This window comes from Kogia breviceps, chromosome 4, assembly GCF_026419965.1.
Source record: "Kogia breviceps isolate mKogBre1 chromosome 4, mKogBre1 haplotype 1, whole genome shotgun sequence".
NCBI classification, from domain to species: domain Eukaryota; kingdom Metazoa; phylum Chordata; class Mammalia; order Artiodactyla; family Physeteridae; genus Kogia; species Kogia breviceps.
This window is the reverse complement of record NC_081313.1, coordinates 71,118,116-71,135,881: the sequence shown is the minus strand read 5'-3', so window position 1 is coordinate 71,135,881 and position 17,766 is coordinate 71,118,116. Positions and strand designations below refer to the sequence as shown.

At 35.8% G+C, this 17,766-nt stretch overlaps 1 long non-coding RNA gene across 1 annotated transcript in view; it reads right to left on the bottom strand.

The window, feature by feature from the left end:
* The window catches only part of LOC131756230 (uncharacterized), a 105,032-nt gene that overhangs the window by 64,616 nt on the left and 22,650 nt on the right, over positions 1–17,766 (bottom strand). The window lies entirely within an intron of this gene.

The following is a 17,766-nucleotide window of genomic DNA, read 5'->3' as shown; positions in this document are numbered from 1 at the left end:
TTTACAGATAAGAAATGTGTGACTTAATAATGCCTTATGTATGTATTTATTTAAGCTTTTATTGCATATATTTGACGGGTTCCTTCAGTTTTAAAGAAAACACCACCAAGACTCTCTGGGCATCAAACTCACAACATAAACTTTCAGAGTGGAGGAAACCCACTGTACCTAGATACCCCTCTCCAGCAGTAACTGGCAAACTGTTTTCATTGCTCCTCATGAAATGGGAAGTTATAAAGGTACAGAAGGAGTGTGAGCGATGTTCACGCTCTTCTGTCTGCTGCACACAGCTTCTGTCCCAGGCCAGCAGTGAAGGATCTTCCTTGTCTCAGAGCTCACACTCTAGTTACAGAATATCTGTTGAGTATCTGCTTTTGCAACTATTCAAAGGTTACTTTCAATACATAATTTTTATCAAGTATGTTGCTGAGATTTTTCTTCCATCTATAACACCTTGCAGTGTGCTAGCTGCTGCCTTCTATGGTGGGAATTCATGTTTTCCTCTCTATGTGCTGTAAATAAACCCTCTGAGACTTGTTCAGACATCTCTGGGTTGCACATAAATTGCAGTGATGAAGACTTCCAGATTGGACTGAAGCTGAAATCAAGTCCTACATTGCTTAACTAATTAATTATTTAAAATGTTAAAATATATAAACCATTGCGAGTAACAATGTTTTAAAAACATTTTTATTATATATCTATCTTTTATTATAGAGGACGTATAATTTTAATGTTTAACTAATTCACTCTTACTACCAAGAGAGTAATATATTTTAATTGTTTTCATCTATCACTTGCATTATTGATCAGGTTTGTGGTTTTTTTTACTTTATTTGGGGGTCAATTCTTCGTGTTTTGACCATTCTCCTAAAAGACCTTATTTCCTATGCAGCATGTGCTTTGCATTCTCTTGCTTTTTATTTTGTCATGAAAAGTTTTCATATTATACAGTTCAGATCAACTAGGGTTGCCACAAGGTTTCAAGAACACTATCAAACACAGTTGATAAAAATTTACTGAACACAAAAGAAATGAACGCAGTTTCAGTTTATCATTTATAATCTTCATTTCATTCTAAATATAACAGTAATTGTAGATTATATTAAGTTGGTTTTATTCTTTTAAAATTTATCTTTAAACAGTGAAAGGTACTTTGAAATACATACATAATCAATGTTCAGTTCTTATTGATCCAAATTCAGACTCCTCTGTTCAGAGTCCACATATTCCACATGACACCACAAGTTATTAGGTAAAGGGTTGATGGGTCTGGATTTGCAAAATTCCGGATTTAAATCCCAATTTAGCTATTTACTACCTGTTAGATGTTAAAGTTACTTAAATGTCTTACTCTCACTTTTCCAACCCTAAAACAGAGATAATAATATTTACCTCATAGGTATGTCATGAGGATTATAAAATATAAATTTATAAGCATATATATTATAAATATAAACATATTATAAATTAGAAAATATGTAGAGCATAATTGTGGTTATTAATGCTATTATTTTCATGTGATAATTTTACACAATTTTTTTTAATTCAATACATTTGAATATTTAAAATAGCATTTCTACTTAAATGGATTTGTAACTTAGCAAAAAATGTTATTCTACCTAGAAGGTGAATATCTTACTTAGGCACCAACTTTTTAAAACTATATTTAAAGGAAGGTTTTTCTGTTCCATGAGGACAGTTATACAATCTTAATATAATCAATAAAAGAAGAAGCTTTCTCATGGCTTCTCAACTTGAAACATTTAAAGTGCCAGAGGGCAAAACTTTGAAAGTAAGTTACTTTACAGACATCTGAGGGCTCCTGGATCTACACTGGGGACCTCATTGATGTTGACCACAAAAAAAAAAAAAAAAAAGAAAAAAATGCTTATTACTTATATAAGGTAATGTAACTTTTCATTTGAAATGTGATTATATTTTTCCTCAAGAAATTTCAGGATGAAAAAAAGATTGAGTCTACTTTGAGATTATAAGAAAGGTGAACAGTAGATATTGAATCACTCTTTCCCAAAGCTTATTTTTCAATACATTAGTCTGCATTTATTTGGTGTTAAGTATGTGCCAGCCACATGGTCATAAGCTCGCATACGTTCAGAACTCTGCCATTTAACTTACAGTGAGGTACCCACAGGGGCACCTTCCCTGATGTACCAGCGCAGCTGCCACTCTAACAGTCAATAAGTGAGTTAATACACAGGGTCAAAAGGCAGATCTACCATTGGAAAGAGAATCTCAAAACATAACTGTAATACAATTTAGTTAAATAGACTATAGTTATTTGCTGGAAATAAATTTCTAAAAACAGAGCTCATTATCTCGACCATCTGGTTCAAGAGTGAGTATCTGGTGATTCTAATTGCAACAAACATTTATCAAGTGCTAACCAGGAACTAGGCAAGGCATTGGAGACCCAACAATGAGTAGAATACAGATTCCTGTCTTTTAAGGTTATCACTGTTTCTGGAGACAGATCATAATAATTATTTGGAACATGTTAATTGTTACTGCAGAGCATGTGCGTGGTCTGTGGAGACACAGTTAGAGAGTAGGCATCCCAGACTTTCCTAAACCAGTCTGTGGGAAAATTCTCGGAGGAGGTGGTACAATCAGGAGGGACATATGGACAATGAAGGAACAAGGCCATAGCTTGATAACAGGAGAATCACGGTTGCTTCAGTTATGAGCTTCTCTTTAGTTTCTGTGACAAACAGTGATCAACATCTAAGCAACACTGACTTGAACGTGGCAGGTAACTAACAGAGCCTGTTTAGGTTTGGATAAAATGAAAAGGAAAATCCCAGGTGGAAACTAGCTTTACCCTTTGTTTTCCAGATAATGTGTTCGCTGCTGCTCCACCACTGGTTTGAAAATAGATTTTTGAAGTGTTGTCTCAGTATCTCTTGGTTTATCCTTTGCCTTAAAGTAAGAGTTACTGTGTGGATTCCATATGTTTTTGCTGCTGCTTCTTACTCCTTGTCTCAGTTTATTGTATATAGAAACTCTCTTCTTTATTTTAAATGTAATGAATAAAATGCATTTCTTTTTTATAAATAAAACTATTCCTGATGGACTCTGTGTAGTTTAAAATCTATGTTAATGCGGAGGCATCTGAAGTATATTTCTATCCTCCCGAAGAACTATAATGGTGGTAATTTGTCTACATGCAGAACTCATTTGATGCTGCCAAACCCTTGCAGCCTCCTCAGACTGCCAACGGGAATTGGGAGTTCCTTGACCACAAAACCTTTGGAATTGTTAGTAGTTTGAAAATACAGTGAATGGGATTTCCTAATGTCTCTTCTCAGAGTTTGGCAACTGGGGTGGTAACCAGAGAATTCTTGATGCTGAGCCCTCAGGTCTGGATCATGTTTCCTGTTCATTATCCTGTAGGCTGATCTTGGTAGTTTTTAAGTTCCAATACACAGAACATCTGCTTGAAACTTTTTTTTAGCATTGAAGGAAATTTCTCACTGACTGCTGGGGTGGGCTTTATTGATGAGATAATGTTAATTTCTGTCATTCTTTGGATCATGCTAATTTATTCTAAATATTTTCTTAATGTACTCAGAGAGAGCTGTTTTTGATTGAATGCAAAACAACAAATGCAATGTATGAAATAGTATTGACAATACACCTCAACAAATAGGCTACTGTAATTATGAACTAAGTAGGTACATAAAACTATCAGTTTGAGTGCTCTAGAAGCAGATATGAAGACAGGATAAGAAGTGCAAGTGATTTATTGGGGGAAATGCCTGTGAAAGATAAAGGGGAGAAGAGTAAGCAGGAAGGCACGGAAGACTTTCAGACTGTAATGCAGGTATGACACCTCAGAAAGAAAAGAGGGGAGAAAGAAGAGGCCTGAGTTAAAAGAGCCCCAGATGGCTGTGCAGCTCTTGCAAAGTCTTAGCTAGGCCCAAGGGTAGCCCCAGAGCAAAAAAAAAAAAAAGCGACTACTAGTAGGGGGCTGCATTGGGCAAGCACGGCTGAAGTCTAGTTTCCCTACAGTGTTCTGTCCAGAAGTGATAGAAGTTTAGCTAGAACACAACCTCAGCATGAATGCTGAGGTGAATCCTAAATATTTGGCAGCTGGACTCTCTCAGTTAACTCCTCACAGCAGGTTGTCTCTGAAGGGAGATCCTGAGCAGTGTGCATCCTTGGCTGCCACACGAGTCTTTCCTAATATTCTGCTTTCTATCATGGTAGTCTCCCTTACCAGAAAAAAAAAAAAAAAAAAAAAACATTGGGGAGATTTCAAAAACCATTACACTGTAACTAATTATAGTGGTATTTTTAGTAATTTTGACAGAATACTTAAAATTTATTGAAAGAAATGAATTTCAAACTCCCACTAAAAGACTTAATTATTTAAGATTGATTTTTTTTTTCTTTTCTTTTCTTTTTTTTTTTTTTTTTTTTTTTGCGGTACGCCAGCCTCTCACTGTTGTGGCCTCTCCCGTTGCGGAGCACAGGGGGTTGCTCCGAACACGCAGGCTCAGCGGCCATGGCTCACGGGCCCAGCCGCTCCGCGGCATGTGGGATCTTCCCAGACCGGGGCACGAACCCGTGTCCCCTGCATCAGCAGGCGGACTCTCAACCACTGCACCACCAGGGAAGTCCTAAGATTGATTTTTTAAATTTTAAATTGGAGTATAGTTGATTAACAATGTTGTGTTAGTTTTAGGTGTACAGCAAAGTGATTCAGTTATACATACACATGTATCTATTCTTTTTCAAATTCTTTTCCCATTTAGGTTGTTACAGAGTATTGAGCAGAGTTCCCTGTACTATACAGTAGGTCCTTGTTGGTTATCTATTTTAAATATAGCAGTGTGTTTTGACCTTAAAGTATCTTAGAGTCATTTAATTTTTCCAACACTAATATTAAGTTTGCAAAGACACATTTTCTTTGAAAAAGAAAGTTTAGGATTTTATTTCATCATTGTACTAGAAAAGAAAATAATCTTGCCCTTTGAGACAACATGGATAGACCTTGATGGCATTATCCTAAGTGAAACAGTCAAAGAAAGACCAATACTGTATGATCTCACTTACATGTGGAATCTAAAACCAACCAACCAAACAAACAAACAAAAACTCAGAGACACAGAATACAGATTGGTTATTGCCAAGAGGCAGGGGGTGAGGAATGGGCAAAACGGGTGAAGATGGTCAAAAGTTACAAACTTCCAATTATAACATAAATAAGTCACAGGGATGTAATGTACAGCATGGTGACTATAGTTAATAATAATGTGTATGTGAAAGTTGTAAAGACAGTAGATCTTAAAAGTTCTTATCACAAGAAAAAAAATTTTAACTGTATGGTGATGGATGTTAACTAGACTTATTTTGATGGTCATTTTACAATAGATAAAAATATCAAATCAGTATGTGGTATATCTGAAACTAATACAATGTATGTCAAATATATCTCAATAAAAAAGAGGAAGAGTAACATAGTCATGAAAAAGTGTTTGAACAATATTTAATATTTTGTGTTAGTAGTATGGGAATTATATAAAGGGAAATTAGACACAGAGTTTTGTATAACCTATCCTACTTGGAATCTTCAACTGTACTGAGTGGTACCAGAACATCTTGATAGAGGGCAAAACAAGAAAAACACATGATCCATCATATACAGTATACAAAGTATGTCATGAAACATGTTTTAGGAGGAAAGTTAATGGTGGAAGAAAATACCCAAGACTATTATTTAAAGGAATAAAATACTGGAAAACAGTCTGAAAAGGTCATTCCTATTGCCAAATTTATACACCAATATTTTAACAATATTTACCCCAGCGTATTAGGATTATATTTGTTTGCTTGGGTTTTGTATTTGCAAGTCTTCTACAACAAAAATGTATTATTCTTGTCATTTTGAGCAACTGTGTCTATAAATTTTTAGAGTTAAGGGTAATTGCTAGCAGACAAGTTCATACACACACACACACACACAATCACTAATGCTTGCAACACAACATCAGCAAGTCAATAAGAGAGAGAATTGACATATACCTTCCTTGCACCATCTAATTGTATTATATAATCAAAACTAACAGGTTGAAATATATGTCTGTGTATCTAGTTTTGGTTTGATGAAGCTTCCATCGAAAACTGTAAAGATACTCAAATTTCTCAACTATGATCCAGAACAAAAATATCCAGCTCCAACCAATTCCAGCAAATGGCTTTGGCTTTCATGTGCGGTCATGTGGTCTCTTCCATCAACTTTTCTTAAATCTACATTGCATTTGCTTTGTTTGTGCTTATTTTTGACTTGAAACTTGGATTGTTTATCCAATGTGTATAAAGAAATAAGGTCAAAGGACATATAGGATATATGATTACAATGGAAAATTAATTGCAGAAATCTTTTTAACTGATAGTGGGTAGAAGATTACAAATTTGTATAGAATACATTGTTCAAGAGAAGATATGATTATAAAGGACAAAAATTAAAGTGCTGTGCCTTTATGATTGAATATAACTATTAGCAGAGTAGGGAGAGTGATTTATGAAACAAAAAATGTTTGAGGGCTCCCCTGGTGGCGCAGTGGTTGAGAATCCGCCTGCCGATGCAGGAAACACGGGTTCGTGCCCTGGTCCGGGAAGATCCCACATGCCGCGGAGCAACTAAGCCCGTGAGCCATGGCCGCTAGGCCTGCGCGTCCGGAGCCTGTGCTCCGCAACGGGAGAGGCCACAACAGTGAGAGGCCCGCATAACGCAAAAAAAAAAAAAATGTTTGAGAGTTTGGGCAGATATTTAACATCTTTTGGATACTCTTAGTTTAACATTAATTCAGGGAATAAGTTAGAATTAGTTTAGGAATATATAAAGGTCAAGCCTGATGAATGTACCACTGATCACACTTTGGATGCAAGTAAAATTTGTAAATGCTTTGGAACCTGAGAATCAAATTGAGTGGCCAGGTGTGGAGTAAGGGACCCATGTAATCTTTGTGTTGAGATCATCAAGGAGTTAGAGTACATGCTTCAACAGAGTCCCAAAGAAGGTGAAAGTGATTTATTCTGGAAAATAATGCTTAAACAGAATTTATGTCACCAATAAGAAAAGGAATACACCCACTAGAAAATGCATCCATAGACTACCAGCTTGTACTCCTTCCAGTTACCACCGATTCAGGAACAGATGGAATCATGGGTAGAGTCTTCTCTTTAGTACAGAGAGTCCTCTATTTAAAAGGTAATATTTTTCCCAAATTTGAGTAGACATAAACTCTTTGAGAGCCAAAAGTAAAAGACAATGTAGAAATGTAATAGTATTTATAAGTTCCATTTGCCTTGTCTCTTGCTATAACACAGATCCTTGTTATTAATGCAAATGCACCCAAAACAGTATATAAAACAGCAAATAAATTGAAATATTATATGTGGGTAACCACCTCAAAGTAGATCATTAAAGTGATATTTCCTTAAAGTGGGCTAACCTAAACCAAAACAGTAACATAAAAATATGTATTTCATAAAAATAAAAAAATGCAACTTTTATGAAATGTGAAATATATTGAATTCTTTATTCCAATACAACCTTTCTAACTAAAAATAACTGCTGTAATCATATCAGTTTTAAAGCTAAATTAAAAACAGAAAATATCAGGAATAGTTAGTAAGTGCTTCAGTTTGTCCACTGAAGCTTTCACTTTTCAGAAAGACAAAAATGTTAGATTTGGGATTAGAGAATCCTGAAAGTGTCTTATCTAAGGAATCTTTTCCATATAATTTTTAGATCAGTGAATGGGTCATACTGTTTAATTCATCTTCATGCTGCCTGAGGCCATTACTCCTTCATCCATAGGAGAAAACCTGAATCTTAGAAGCTCATATCGTAAAGTTATATCACCTTTTTCTTCCTCTGCCTTTTCTCTCTGATTTTACCAACTTCTCAGACTTTTCATGTATTTAATATTTCAACCTCTCTATTTCTGCATTTGTCTTTATCATAACTCCTGTCATAATCTGGATAATTTCTGGGTTCATCTAGACTTGGGAACCAATACACCAGTTTTTCTTTTTTGTTAACCTCCTCAGGTTGAAATTCCTCCATCACCAAGCAGTTCAGCTATCCATAACCAGAGCCATGCCTCTGATATAGTCATTTTCAGAACTGTTGTACTTTAGAAATATTCAATTTTTATCTGTCACTTTCTCAGGACAGTCTCCAGGATTCAGAAATAAAGAAGGCTTATGGAGAAATCAGATTCATATATGTCTTAACAATCTTAAAAGCTATGAGAAAGAATAGATTAATTACTTACAAAGAAATGAAACTGACAGTATCAATAGATGCCAGAAACAAATGGAATAGTGTTTTCAAAGTACAAGGGGAAAATGACTGTCAAATTAAACTTCCATGATCAAAATTAATGAGTGAAGGTGAAATAATGATACTTTTAGACATACAAAGTCTGAGAGGTATTCTGCTCAAAGACTCTAACTAAATGAACTACCATATTACACTGGATTTAAGATGTCATCAATTGTATGATGCACCAATAAAATGAAAATGCTGTTAATTAAACTACGATATGCCCTCAATTGTAAAGTGCATCCTAATTACAGAGGTGTTAAAAATATAAAAAACCTGTATCGGAGAATGAATTAAATAAAAATGAATAGAGGAAATACTTCTTCAAGATGGAGTGAACCCTGAAGGTAGAAATAAGATTTAAGAAACAATACTGAGCAAAGAAACTGGTAAACATATTTGTAAATACAAGTAAAATCTGACAATCTAACAATAATAATAACTCTGTGACTTAAAAACAAGATTGAGCTAAAATGCCAGATAACATTAACATGGAACAGAGAGAAAGATCATGTTAATGATCATCTACAATCCTTATATAATTTGGGGAAAGGTTGGCAATACTCTTGGGCATTGTTAAACATTTTAATGGTTACCAGTTAGAAATTAGAAAAAAAAATATTTAATATTCAAATAGGTAAAGTAAAAACATAGAGATCTTTATTCATATAACAGGATGCACTAGAGCATTTAGAATGAATGCCTTAGACATATCTATAAATATACATAGGGCTTCCCTGGTGGTGCAGTGGTTGAGAGTCCGCCTTCCGATGCAGGGGACACGGGTTTGTGCCCTGGTCCGGGAAGATCCCACATGCCGCAGAGCGGCTGGGCCCCGTGAGCCATGGCCGCTGAGCCTGCGCGTCCGGAGCCTGTGCTCCGCAACGGGAGAGGCCACAACAGTGAGATGCCCGTGTACCGCAAAAAAAAAAAAAAAAAAAAAAAAAAAAAAAATATATATATATATATATATATATATACATAAATCTAAAAAAAAATGAAAAAAGCAAGCTATAGTGTGACACTGGTAGCATAAATCTAAAATTATTTTAAAGCAATATTATAGATTATATGTATAAAACCTATATGTGCATGTATGCATGCATGTGGTATGTATGTGTTTTATATATATGAAAACATTGAATGGAAAGATATTCACCAAATCTCTGATTGTGATAGCCTTTGAAGAGGGAAGGAGAAGAAAAACTCTGGGGATGGGAATAGAGGGGACTGAAGTTTACCTGAAATGTCCTATTTCTATTATTTTAGAGAAATTTGATGAGAATGTCATAGAATAGTGGTGTTAAATAAGTTTTAGGTGCTGAGACCATAGGGTTTGCCACATTTTTCCTATTAGCTTCCATATTTTGAACTCTTAAACACAAGTGTAACAACAATTTTAAAAAATCATTATCTTCTTCCCCAGATCTGATCCTCTTCCAGTGTATTAACCCAAGCCAGGAAAATGGATAACTGCTCTTTTTCCATACAATCAATCACCAATTCCTCCTATTCTAGCCCTTCAGTATCTCTTGATGTCATTTGATTTTTCTCTGCCTTCATTCTTGCTTCTCTCCCCATCCACAATCTGTTTTCCAAATTGTACCAGGAAGGACCTTTTTAAAGGGAAAAATACCTGGCATGTAACTCCTCTACCTAAACGTTTTCAACACTCCTCAAACTCCTTAGCAAAACATGAAAGGCATTACCTAATCCATCTTTGAACACCTATATTTAAGATCATGTCTCTTCCCTTTGTACTCCACACTCCAGCCAACCTAGATGACAGTCGGCTCCTAGGAAGGTGCGGCTGCTTCACATCAGCCCGGAGCATGCTGTCCAGCCCCACTCTTGTCTTCTAGCCATCTGCCCTCTGGACCAGCACCCCCAACCAGTCGTGAAAGACTGGATTATTATACTCAGATATCACCTCCCAGGAAAGCATCCTTGTCCCCCTCAAGGCTGTCTTCCTTGCTTTTTTTTTTTTTTTTTTTCGGTACGCGGGCCTCTCACTGCTGTGGCCTCTCCCGCCGCGGAGCACAGACTCCGGACACGCAGGCTCAGCGGCCATGGCTCACGGGCCCAGCCGCTCCGCGGTATGTCGGATCTTCCCGGACCCCGGGGCACGGACCCGCGTCCCCTGCATCGGCAGGCGGACTCCCAACCACTGCGCCACCAGGGAGGCCCTCTTGCATTTTTTATGTGCCCCCACTTCCTCCAACTGTGAGGTTTAGCTCCTCATAATGAAACTGCATTATTTTCTAACTTCCCTGACTTTGAACTTCTTGAAGGAAGGGACTCCATAATAACGATAACTAGCAAAACAGCTACCATTTACTGATGGCTGAATATTATAGGCCTTGGTCCTGTGCTAGATGACTTGCCTGAATGTCCTTATTTAATCTATCCAACAATTGTCAGAAGAAAATTCACTTTCCGTGTCTGTATATAAATGCTCAGAGGTTAGGTGTACAGTAAGAATGTACTCCACTCTCTTTGAGAACCATGGCTACTAAAGGATGGAGCTCAACTTCAACTCCAGATGTTTCAACTCAAGAACATTCATCATTGGGCTTCCCTGGTGGCGCAGTGGTTGAGAATCCGCCTGCCGATGCAGGAGACACGGGTTCGTGCCCTGGTCCGGGAAGATCCCACATGCCGCGGAGCAACTAAGCCCGTGAGCCATGGCCGCTAGGCCTGCGCGTCCGGAGCCTGTGCTCCGCAACGGAGAGGCCACAACAATGAGAGGCCCGCATACCGCAAAAAAAAAAAAAAAAAAAAAAGAACATTCATCATTAACCACCATCTCCTACCATTAGTTCCCAAATCCTTGTACAACAGCACCTCATACATAGCAGGCACTCAATGAACATATTTTAAAGGAAGGAAATAGGGAGAGAGGGAGAGAGAGAGAAAGAAGAGTGCTGGGGGCAGGGAGAGGGGAAGGAAAGAAAGTTGAGTTATTATGCAACTGCAGTACCAAACTACCTTCACCACCATTACTGCAATTATGAGAGGCTGGGAATGCTTTTTCTTAATCAAGTACATGGAACATAATTATGATAAATGTCAATCTATAAGTGTGTAAAGAGTTGGGGGATGTATCATTCTTGCATTGTTTGAAAGAATATACCAAGAACCAGCTAAGATATTTGCCATCTCTAATCAATTAGTTTGATGAATGTAGTTTCTGTAATTCTGGTATGAAGACATCTGGATAGAGGTTCTGTAGTTTCACCTGCCAGGAATACTAAGGTTTCCTAAAAGGTTTTGGTCTTATAAGAGTGAAAAAAATAAAAAAAGGATGAGTAAGAAGGGAATAGAGTAGGTTGATCACTTATGTAAGATTATGAAGATCCAAATATAAATTTCTAGAGGTTTGCCATTATGGAAATAACAATTCCATTGAAATATGAGTCAATGAATTTGCCTAGAACATTATATATAACTTACTTGACTGTTGTGATTCTTCTTATATGTGGGTTCTGACTATTTGCAAGTCAAGTGAGAAAACAGATTTTTTCTTTAAGTATTTTTAAGATTAGATAATCAGTGACAAACCCAAAATACACAGTGGCTTTTTTGCTCAGAGAAATATTTGATGTTGGTAACTGACTTTTAAAGAAAAATACAGGGCTCTCTCTTTGAAAACAATCTAATTAGTAGGGTCAGTTGGGAGTGGAGAAGAAAATAGCTCTCATCATAACTCTCCACTTTCATATCTTCAGCATAGCAAGGATCTCTCATTCCTTTATCTGGGTTTTAAATGTGGATGGCATGACATCTGGACCAAAGAGTAAGTAGGGAAACCTCTAGGAGGAAATTAGAAATAATAAATGCTGAGATTTTCCTTAACTCTATTACCTATTTGGGGGCCATAATATTTCTGCGTGGTGATGAAAACTCAAATTTGGATGTTTTCCATTTATATCCCACTGACCATTTATGGACTTCCTTGGGAGAGGAGGAGCTGATAAAATGAAAATATGGTCTCTATATATATTGGTATAATTGCAAATGCCAACACACAAGCAAATTTCCATATTTTACCCTATATAGGTGTAGTTATTTGACAAATAATTAAATTCATTATTTTCATATGCAAAAAGATATATCGGTTAGTAACTAGAGTAAGAATTTCGTTTTAACGACAGTCTGATGAAATCATTCTGCTTCATAAAGAAAACATCTGAGTTATAATTGTAATTCTTTCATACATCAGTAAACGAAACAACAACATATAGCTTATTTGGGGTCCACCAGTTAGTTTCATGCAGACAAACACTACTGAGTGTTTCCCAAATTATGGGTGTTTACCATTGGTGATCTGAGAAGTGATTTGGTATAGGAGCATGAAAAATATTTTGAATCACATTATTAAAATTTTAATCTTTTAAAATTACCTTTCAGTCTCTTTTTTTCTTTTAACAGGAAGAGAGAAGAATTAAGGCTCAGAACTTTGGCAGACAATAGTAGCTTGCTAGAATTAAATAATATTTTTTGATAGTATTTACTTTTATTTTTCTAATATTTACTTCAGAGATTCTAGTTTTTCATTTAGAGTAGTGACATATATTTTCTTATAAATAAATGCACTTAAGTAAAAAAGGCAAGTCAATTTAAAGAAAAATATTGGATAATTGTACAAGTTCTATTTTTGATAAGGCAAAAGTCACAAGTATGATAGAAGAATGTTTGAAATCTAGTACAATAATGTTAAGTAGTGATACAGCACTCATTTTGACAGACTGAATTCCTTCTATATCAGGAAATGGAAGTGAGAATTGTCCTCCAAACGATACCCTGAACATTTAAAGCTCATTATCCTGTGTAGTTTTGCGCAGGGGTGCGTGAGTGTATGTACGTGTGTGTGTTAGCTGCTAATGTTGGGCAATTTCCTCAGTTCTCTGACTCCTTTGCCTTATAGTCACTGAGAAGTAGAAAATGTGTGCTATTACACTGTACCAGGGAGATGAGTGTAAACATCTTCAGAGTACATGTGCAAACCCCACAGGCAGATTCAGATAAATTAAGTGGATAAAGGTAAATTTTGCAATGGTCATAAGAATCCCCTCTTTTCCTATTTGAAAAAGGACTCTGGTACAGAGTTTGTTCTTTCATTGCTTGCTGGTTCCATTTAAAGGATCCATATGTTTTTGGAATCTGAAACTCAGAGTAAGGTCAAACGGCATGCTGTAATTAAGGTACTCATCTTTAGGAATGGAAAAGGATGTGTGTAAGTTTTGAAAAGCATTATGAATGATGAGGGAACCACAAGCCCATTAAGTTGGTTGTTACCATAACCTTTGGACTGAACAATTCATAACAGCCCCAGTTCAGAACCGTAGCAAAATTCAGAATTATTCAGGTTCTCTACATAACAGGAACTTAGCTTGCTCCAATGATAAACAGACACACATGAAGGAAAATTCTACTGACCTTCTCTTCACCTCTGCCTCAGAGGCCTAATTGCCTTAAGGAATAGTGTCAGCACAGAAATACCTTCAGTCTCTGCAGTTTGGAAGAGCAGAGAGGTGAATATTTTGCTTTTAAGTAATACAGAACTCGGTAAAAGTTAAGCTGTTGCATAATGATGACCTAAATATTGAATGGCTTAAAAAGATGAATTAACATCTTTCTATATGCAGAAAAATGAAACATAGTAAAAGTCTTGGTGGGGCAATAAATATAGCTGTCTTGGTTCATTATGAATTATGGTCAAGATAATCACTTCAGTAGTAGTAAGAATTCAGGGGAAAGGACTGATTCAACCCATGAGTTTCCTTACTCTACCAAATAGAAGTTATATTCTTCTTTTTTGCATACAATGTTATTTTAGGAATTCTATATCCTTTTTTAAAAACAGGAATTAAAAGCAATATAATTTAGAAACTACTGACTTCTTAAGTTTCTTCTAATCTGTAGAAATTCTCTTTAGGGGAAAGGACTCTCTGTAACTAGTATCTGTTCAATACTTGTTTCTTAAGGAAAAAAGCAGTAATAACAACAAAAATAAAATTGACTGTCAATTTTATTAGAATGCTTCCAGCAAAATGAGCTTTGTCCCTATCTAGGTAGCATGAAATCAGCTGACGATTTAAATAAATGCTAGTAACAAAGACAAGTTGTTATTCTACCAAAGAACCAGAATTGAAGAAGTAATTAAGTTAGTAGAAATTTCACTCAAACCAATGGATTCTACAGTTTTATTTAAATGAACTGGTAATAATCTTTAATAGAACACATTTTACTCTAGGCAGAATTAGAGAGTGGAAAGTTGAAAAAAAAAAAATCCTTAGAGGCAAAAACAGTTCAAACTGGCCAAATCTTATTAGAGTGAATTTCTGGAGGGTGTATAAATTATTTTGCAGAATAGTAAAACAGTATATTAAATATCATTCCAAATAGGCCTTCAGTGTTTAGTAATAGCTTTTCTAAATAGAAAATATGTAGTAATTTTCTTGTAAAAGAAGTTTGATCAAGATCTCTAATATTTGTAATTAGGTAATGTGTTACTAATATGGCTTTTTTCCAAATTTAAACCCAGTCACTTGCATTGGTATTTAACTGACTCACTGACAGCTTGTTACATGATCTAAAAGTCAGTTACAATGCCTTCTAAGAATGTGTACCAAGGAAAGAATTTTTGTTTCAATCTCATTCAACATCTTCAATATCTTTTACTTAAATACAAAGTAATATAAAACCTTTTTTCTTTCTGTGCTTTTTTTAGTTTCATATAAAATAAGGAATTATTCAAATAGGTAAATATGGTTTCCAGTTTGTAAAGTGAATATACACATTAACAACAAAAGATCATAAAGAGAAATTAAGGAAACAATCCCATTTGCCATTGCTTCAAAAGAATAAAATGCCTACTTAGGAATAAACCTACCTAAGGAGGCAAAAGACCTGTACTCAGAAAACTGTAAGATACTGATGAAAGACATCAAAGATGACACAAATAGATGGAGAGATATACCATGTTCTTGGATTGGAAGAATCAATACTGTCAAAATGAATATACTACCCAAAGTAATCTACAGATTCAATGTAATCCCTATTAAGTTACCTTTGTACTATACTACAAAGCTACAGTAATCAAAACAGTATGGTACTGGCATAAAAACAGAAATATAGAGCAATGGTATAGAATAGAAAGCCTAGAGATAAATCCATGCACCTATGGTCACCTAATCTATGACAAAGGAGGCAAGAATATACAATGGAGAAAAGACAGTCTCTTCAATAAGCAGTGCTGGGAAAACTGGACAGCTACATGTAAAAGAATGAAATTAGAACATTCTCTAACACCATATGCAAAAGTAAACTCAAAATGGATTAAAGACATAAATGTAAGACTGGATACTATAAAACTCTTAGAGGAAAACACAGGCAGAACACTCCTGACATAAATCACAGCAAGATCCTTTCTGATCCATCTCCTAGAGTAATGAAAATAAAAACAAAAATAAATAAATAGGACCTAATTAAACTTAAAAGCTTTTGCACAGAAAAGGAAACCATAAACAAAATGAAAAGACAGGGCTTCCCTGGTGGCGCAGTGGTTGAGAGTCCTCCTGCCGATGCAGGGGACATGGGTCCATGCCCCGGTCTGGGAAGATCCCACATGCCACAGAGCGGCTAGGCCCATGAGCCATGGCCGCTGAGCCTGCGTGTCCAGAGCCTGTGCTCCACAATGGGAGAGGCCACAACAGTGAGAGGCACGCATACCGTTTAAAAAAAAAAAAAAAAAAAAGAAAAGAAAAGACAACCCACAAAATGGGAGAAAATATTTGCAAACGAAGGAACTGACAAGGGATTAATCTCCAAAATATACAAAACAGCTCATACAGCTCAATATCAAAAAAAAAAAAACCAATCAAAAAATGTGTGGAAGATCTAAACTGACATTTCTCCAAAGAAGATATACAGATGGCCAACAAACACATGAAAAGATGCTCAACATCACTAATTATTAGAGAAATGCAAATCAAAACTACAATGAGATATCACTTCACACTGGTCAGAATGGCCATCGTCAAAAAATCTACAAACAATAAATTCTGGAGAAGGTGTGGAGAAAAGGGAACCCTCCTACACTGTTGGTGGGAATGTAAATTGATACTGCCACTATGGAGAACAGTATGGAGTTTTCTTAAAACACTAAAAATAGAGCTACCATATGATCCAGCAATCCCGCTCCTGGGCATATATCTGAAGGAAACCATAATTCAAAAAGATACATGTACCCCAATGTTTACTGCAGCACTATTTACAAGAGCCAGGACATGGAAACCTAAATGTCCATTGATGGAGGAATGGATAAAGAAGATGTGGTACATATATACAATGGAATATTACTCAGCTATAACAAAGAACAAAATAATGCCATTTGCAGTGACGTGGATGGACCTAGAGATTTTCATACTGAGTGAAGTAAGTCAGACAGAGAAAGACAAGTATCAAATGATATCGCTTATATGTGGAATCTAAAAAAGTGGTACAAGTGAACCTATTTACAAAACAGAAATAGAGTCACAGATGTAGAAAACAAACTTATGGTTACCAAGGGGAAAAGGGGTGAGGAGGGATAAATTGGGAGATTGGGACTGACATATACATACTACTAGATATAAAATAGATAACTAATAAGGACCTAGTGTATAGCATAGGGAACTCTTCTCAATACTCTGTAATGACCTATATGGGAAGAGAATCTAAAAAGTGGATATATGTGTATGTATAACTGATTCACTTTGTTGTATAGCAGAAACTAACACAACATTGTGAATCAAATATACTCCAATAAAAATTAATTTAAAAAAATAAAGTGAATATACATCTTATCTGGGTTTCCTGGGACTTGAAACTCTAGTATATCTCTTTGATACTACTATCTGATGGAGATAGTGTTTAATAGATTTGTCTAAATAGGAAAAATGCTTGCAAGGCTTAAAAATATCACCACACTTTTCTATCCTTACTGTATCAACTAATTATTTTGAGCAAACCCTCAAAGAGTACCTCTTACCTTTTATAAATATTCTAGGTGCAAGGAAAACATATGCAAGGAAGAGATATAACATGTAGCCTATACTCTTAAGAAACACACAGACTAGACTGATACATAGCATATAATGTAATATGGAGTGACGCCACTGAATATACTACAAAAAGTGGTATGACAGAGACATGAACAGGATATAATTGGTGCCCAGAGGAGGAGAATTTAACTCTGATGTGAGATATAGAAAATTATTCAGGGAGAGGGTTATTTTTTTAAATGAAATCTAAACTGAGTCTTGAAGATGAAGTTGAAGAAAGCCAGGTGGACAAAGTAAAGATGTTTTTCAAGGCTTAAAGGTGTGGAACTGTAGGATACATTCAGGGAATGACTAATCATT